This window comes from Palaemon carinicauda, chromosome 1, assembly GCF_036898095.1.
Source record: "Palaemon carinicauda isolate YSFRI2023 chromosome 1, ASM3689809v2, whole genome shotgun sequence".
Taxonomy (NCBI): Eukaryota; Metazoa; Arthropoda; class Malacostraca; order Decapoda; family Palaemonidae; genus Palaemon; species Palaemon carinicauda.
The window spans coordinates 279561175-279568674 of NC_090725.1; the positions used below are offsets into that span (position 1 = coordinate 279561175).

At 33.5% G+C, this 7500-nt stretch overlaps 1 protein-coding gene across 2 annotated transcripts in view; it reads right to left on the reverse strand.

Moving 5' to 3' along the window:
• Positions 1 to 7500, reverse strand: part of LOC137644905 (zwei Ig domain protein zig-8-like) — a 300708-nt gene that overhangs the window by 127760 nt on the left and 165448 nt on the right. The gene's annotated exons all lie outside the window — the stretch shown is intronic.

Sequence of the window (7500 nt, forward strand, 5' to 3'; positions counted from 1 at the left end):
TCACTAACGGCACAGTGATTACACGTATTCACTGAAAACTTTAGTGATTATGTGAAATCACTGATTACACGTTTTCACTGTAACACACACACATACACACACACACACGCATACACACACACACACACACATATATATATATATATATATATATATATATATATAAATACATATATACACACACATATATATATATATATATATATATATATATATATATATATACACACACATATGCTTGTGAGTGTGTGTATAAAGTGTATAAAACAAATCACGCACACAATATACATATTATAAATATATACATATACAGTACTTACACTTAAAGAAATGTATATATATCTATATACTGTAAATAAATAATTATTCGTATATACTTATACACCCAAATGCAAAAAACAAATGCACTAACAAAAGCACTGAGAGATGCGTACAGTAAAGTAACCATATAGACGCACACACAGACACAGACACACACACACACACATATATATATATATATATATATATATATATATATATATATACATATATACCTATTTATATATATATACCTATATATATATATATATATATATATATATATATATATAACAATAAAAAAAATTACAACAAATGCAACCGTTTCTAGTACACTGCAAGACAAAGGCCTCAGGCATGTCAAATCATGTCTGGAGTTTGGCCAGTTTTCATAACTACGCTAGCCATTGCTGATTGGTGAAGGTAGGAGAAGTTCGTCTGATCGCTTATAGCAACCAACCTTGTATGAGTGGCCCTGACTAGTACAGCTTTGCTGATCATGGCGATGCGCAATCCCTTTCACCATATCAAGGTATCCCAACTCAGAAAGGATGCCCCGCCCGTTATATCAAAATGACGATGATGAGATTTTCTCAACATTTGCCCTGCCACGTTAAACAGGTACCCATTAAGATGCACCAGCTGCTTGTGCACAACAAGAACATCAAACGTGAGGATATCACCATGAGTACAAAGATCATTGGCAGTGACCGAGATGGCAGAAGGCTCAGGAGGCTCAGGATCCAGAAGGCCCTGCTCGTCCAGCAAGAAAAGCCGAACCTCAATGCACACAGCAGACGTTCCTTCTCCCCTCCCTTTGTCTGTACAACACCCTACGAGTCTAACATCGACAAGGACGACGACGTTTAGTGACCTGACATCTTGCTTGCATCGAAGACTCTCCTGGTGACTGCCTCAGTCAATACGAAAGCAGCTCAGGACTCACCAGACCTGGGATCTGAGTGGCAGAACAGCTTGCCTGACGTCGATTATAGCTTAAGCAACATGTTAGTCAATCAACGCACAGCACTGGGAGCTCCACCCCAACCTACTCGGACCCAGCATAGCTTTGATGGCAATGAGTGGGGAAGCAGCCCGACTGTGACAGACCTCTCAGCAAGTGCCTCAGCCAATGGGATAGCAGCTCTCTTCCATACTAGACATGGACTCTGTCCACGAGAACCAATAAGCAACCAGTGCCCGACAAACCTACTAAGCCATATAAATAGAGCTACCTCAGTCCAGCAATAAAGGCTGGGCAATCTAATAAGAAAAAGCCTACTTCCATTCACTTCCTGTCCAAAGATGAGAGATGACATCCAGCACTCTCACATAACCCATAGCAGCCGAAGTTGATTAAAGTTATTGCGAAAGTTTACTTTTAGTAAATAAAAAAAGTTTTTCTATGCATTTTCCTCTCCCTACCGACGACCAACATAGCATAGTTACTGGTGGTATGTGGTATAGAAGAAGGAAGGAAAATCTGAGCACTTGAGAAGCTCAATTGCAACATAAATGACACTGAGGCCTATATTATTATAAAAAAAATTAATAAATTATATGGTAGTAATGAATAACAAATCTAAAATATATTGAGATCAGTAACAACGTTAAAATAGATCTGTCATATATAAACTATGAATAGAAATTTATGTCAGCATGTTCAAAGTAAAAAAATGCACTGCAAGTGTGAACTTTATTTCCTGTAACTGGGATTTGGATTAGAATTACAAAGGATTTTTTCATTACTTGAGATTGAAAAGAGTCCAAGCGGATTTTTAAAAGCTAGGTATCATTCAATGAAGGCTGGCGTGCATTGACTAATAAAATGGAATTAAATATTTAACTGGTAGAAACAAACTGCCACTAGAAAAGTTTGTATCAAGTTCACTATTTATAGTTCTATACATCTGGCACATCTGAATAAGTTTGCAGTTAGCAAATATCAAATTCTAATGCATTTTGAAGCAACAGACGAAATTCTCCTTAATTCTATGTATTTCAGAAAATATTTCGATTGCAAAAGTTTTTCAGACAATTTCTTGGTTATATATTTGCCCTATTCATACATACCAATATATAATCAATTGTCCAAGTTTACAATAAAAGAAGATACTGAAATATTGAAAAGCATTTTTGTTTATTTGTTACAATACGTATGTTGACCTAGAAATAGGTCAGCCAGAGCGCTAGCTACAGTATACTAGTGTATCTAAAGGGAACTACACTGAATGTACTATGCAAGGCGCCAGTTAGGTGATAACTAATAGGCAAGGTGAACTAAACATTATCAAACAGACATCGAGTTTATATACACAGACTTGTCAGCAAGAACATCATAAACATTCAAACACACTAAAACATGAGCTATCAGGCTTACACAGGTTGATTTATTAACAGTGCAGGGAAAAACAATTAATAACATAAAAACAAAACAAAACCGTTAAAGAGTGCGAGCGTGTATGAAACACATATGGCACATCATCAATAAGTGCAAAAATAAAACGTTCAAAATATGACCATCAGATCAAATAATTTCAGAAAATTTCAATTCAATAATAGCACAGATTTTGAACTTCAAGCATCTTTAATCAAAACCCCAATCTCCCCTCCATAGAAAAGAGCGTGTCAACAAATCTTGCGAGGGTACAGTATATATATACATATATATATATATATATATATATATATATATATACATATATATATATATATATATATACATATATATATATATATATATATATATATATATATTTATATACACATATCTATCTATCTATCTATCTATCTATCTATATATATATATATATATATATACATACACACACACACACACACACACATATATATATATATATATATATATATATATATATATATATATATATATATATATATATATACATATATACGGTACTACAAATTTTCATCACTCATCATTTTATCACATTGTACATTTCAGGAAATGCTTTCACAAACATTTTCAAACAGACGAACAATACCTGTAGTACAAGATAGAAGACAGGTGTGATTTTGGAAAATCCATCAAAGGTAGCGATACTGTGTGCTTCAAGAAATTTTAAAACTACACACATATAGAAAATAGAGACAATTCTATCCTTTGGCGATGCAGAGAATACCAGAGAAAAAAGGGTAGAACATTCACTACTACATTACGAAATCATGTTATTTCACTTCCGTACCCAGAACATTTCCATTTTCTGGATGGAAATGGTATTGAAGCAATAGCAGTAGTAGCAGAGATGGAAAATGTCAAGACTGGAATAGGTGCAACACCTTAGGCAGTTATAGGAAGTTCAAGTCAAAATCTATCTAGTGAAACTGTTATGAGATTGCCAATAAAACCAAATAATAGCATACCCTTTAACTAATTAAATACAATTTGAATGCCCTTGGCAGTTCACCAAATTCCATAGATTTTGAAGTTCCTGAGAAATTTAATGAAATTCTTTTATATGACCCTGTTAAGATCCATAAAAGTTCTTAGTGTTCGGCGACCAAGAAATGATATCTGGTTTATTCCGTGTTGATATTTGGCTTGCACACGGCACTTACAAAGTTGAGCCATCTATATTTTTCCATTTATATACGATTCATTTTCATTTTGGGGAGGGTCGTAATACAGCTGCAATATATGTGCAATTATGCAACAAAATTAGGAATACCTATAGTAGAATGGTTGCTGCTGTTCGATAAATAGTTTCAGAAGCAGATCTCAAACAAATTCTACTAGACTTCGAAATCGCAGCCACGAATGAATTTCGTAACTCCTATCCTAACACAAAAATTAAAGGATGATTTTTTTCATTTATTGAAGTGCGTGTACAGGTAAGCTCATAAGTTAGGGATGAAAGCTACAATGGAACCGAGTCATTAACTAACAAAATTAATACTTCACTTACCAGCCTTGGCTCTTGTTCCACCTAATTTGGTGGAAAAATAATATACTATTCCTGAACATGACTGTATGGATGAGCTGTTGTCATTCTTTGAACATACGTACATTCGTGGGAGAGTAGACGAAATACAAAAATATCTTAACTTAGGATAACTTTGAGAATTTTGAATTATTTTGAAAATGTTGCATAGGGAGTTGCATGGACTATAAATGCAGTGGAAGGTTGTCATTAACTCCGCCAACAAATTTGGAAAGAGATTTTCTTTTTGCCCCTGTTTTTGTGTTTGTGTGTGTGTGTTTGTTTGTGAACACCTTCCTGGCCACAATTTTAATCGTAGAGTAATGAGACTTGCACGGATTAACTGTTATATAAATGCTGAAAATTATCAAATTTAGGTATATCAAGGTCAAAGTTTGGACATCGTTGTCAGGGAGACTTAAAAATTGGTACATATTAGAGTCCAAGGTCAAGGTCAAGTAAAAGGTCAAATTCCGGTCAAGTAAAAGGTCAAATTCTGGTCATCAACAATACGGCCACAATTTTAATCGTAAAGTAATAAAACCTAAAAGGATTTTAAACTGTTATGTAAAGAGCTGGGAATTATTAAATTTTGGAAGGTCAAAGGTCAAGACGGAGGTTTGCACTCTACAAGTGCTTCAGTCTAGTTATGCCCTGTTATCAATATCCTAGTGCAGCCATCCAATTTTATGGACATTTCTGGACAGAATACTTTAAGACATTGCTCTTCATCGATTAAATCTAATGCAAGGAATTGCCGGCTCAGCTTTGCAACCACTTAAGAAATAATTTGTTAAAAAGAAATATACAAAAGATTGTTAATCTGTTCAGACAATCAAGCATTATCACATTATCACAGCAGTTCAATATCCTTCGTGAAGATAAATAAACTACGAATTATGATTTTACCTTTTTGATATTAGAACTATAAAATACTTAAATTCTTAATTTCATAAATGGACTTTTTTTATTACTTGCCAAATTTCCAATGTGTATTGTTTTCTATTATTGCAAATAAATAAACTACAAAGTACAATTTTACTAGTTTGATATTAAAGCTATAAAATACTTTAATTTTTTTGTTTTATATATGCACTTCAGTTATTTTAGTACTTGTCACATTTTCCTTATGTATTGTTTTCTAATAATGCAAACAAATAAAGTACGAATTACAATTGTACAAGTTTTAATATTAAAGTTATAAAATTCTTTAATTTTCAGTTTTATAAATGTACTTTTGTTTTCTAGTAAATGTTAAATTTTCCTTGTGTATTATTATCTAATAAATTTTTTTTTTAAATAAAAATCTCTTTTATGTTAAGTGACAAAAATACTATCTGTTGATGTAAAAATCTCTCAAGAGTAGAGATCATATATGAAAAATTGCAAGGTTGTCAATAAATAACTGTTAACTGCAGGTTAATGACCCCACCTACCAACACCCAATTAGGCTAATTGGGTGGTGACTTCTTCGCATCTCCCTTGCAGTATGAAGGGTAAAGTGCTATTTGTGATGTTTATAAATAAGTATAGTAAATTTGTATTTTATGATGAAATTTCATAATTATATTTTTACTTTACAAAACTTGGAAATTTTTTTCTGGTTTTTTTGTCTTCGAATAATAGATTGCATTGAGTAAAAGTGGTGAAAAGACGTAATGATGAAATGTATTGATGATGAAAAGTCGAGTGATGAAATGTGCTGGTGATGAATCAGGTGATTAAATGGTGAAATGCCACCTAACCATATATATACGTAAGCCGAAAAACACACATGTATGCAAATAAAATATATGTATCAAGGAGGTGTATCCAAGCAATCTATGTTTGCCAACAGTTATATAAGCGGATCAGCAACCTGGTGGAGTAACAAGAACTTAGGGTGTGGAGAAAATGCTCCCATATATTCTCCATGAAGTCACTAGCAGCAGAGATTTTGAAGTCGAAGCTATTATTTAAAATCTCAGGAGATGGAAAGCCCTTGGGTACGATGGAATAACTGCTGAGATTGGCCAAAAATGAAGTTACGGATATAATACTTACAACACTATTTTGTAGAATGGGGCGTCATGAGGCAAAACATAATGTATGGGAGTTAGGAGTGCTGGTGAAATGAGAAAAAAAGGAGACATGACTAATTGCAATAATTAAAGAGGTATCACACTTATGTCAGCTGTTATGAAAATATAGTTTGTTTATTCTAAAGAGAGTAGAGAGTAGAGAGAAAAAACAGATGAACAAAAATTATTTAGATGAGGTAGAAGCTGTACTGACCAAATTTTAATTCTAATACATGTTCAGCAATAGGTAGACTATACTGGTAGTAATCTACTTTTGATGGGATGCGTGGACTACGAAAAAGCCTTTGATAGTGTGCACCGGTCAATTTTGTGGAGAGTCCGGCGTTATTATGGAATTCTTCGTAAATATGTTAATTTGATTAAACCTGTTCATGTAAATAGTAAGTGCAAAGTTAGTTAATGGCGTCCTATTAAACAAATTTCCAGTGAACAGTGGAGTACTCCAAGGGAATATATTGTCACATATGTTGTTTAACCTCATGGATTTTGTGAAGCGCAGAACAGTTTGGGATGGTGGAGAAGGATTGGACTGGATTGGTAATAGAAAATTACCTGACTTAGAGTATGTTGACGACGCTGTTCTTATTAGCAGAACACCACAGTATTTGCAATGCTTGCTTACCAGAATGCATGAAATATCACAGAGGGTTGGGCTTGAAGATAAAAAAAAGAAGACTGAGATAATGAGAACGGAATATGCAAAGGATGATGAAATATCATTGGAAGGAAAAAGAATTAATGAGGTGGAATCATATAAGTCTTTAGGAACTACGATCTCCAATACAGGGTTTTTAGATTTAGAGTTTATTGAATGATTGAAAAATCAAATCAGACAATGGCTAGATTAAGTAAAATTTGTTAGTAAAATCGCCTGAAATTATATATAAAAATCAGGCTACATATCAGTTTAGTAAGATCTGTGTTACTATATGGACATGAGTCATGGTATGACAATAAACAATCTCCATCATATTTTGTAGATTTGAGAACAAAGTCCTCAGAAGAATATTGGGAGTTGAATGGCAGGACAGGATTAGAAACGAAACTTAAAGAGAAATTACTCGAGTAACATATGTGAGTGAGATAATGGTAAGGGGTACATGGAGTGGTTTGGGCATGCTCTTCGCACTCTCCAAAAAGAGATTAGTTCACCAAACTTTCAACTGGGCTCCACAAGA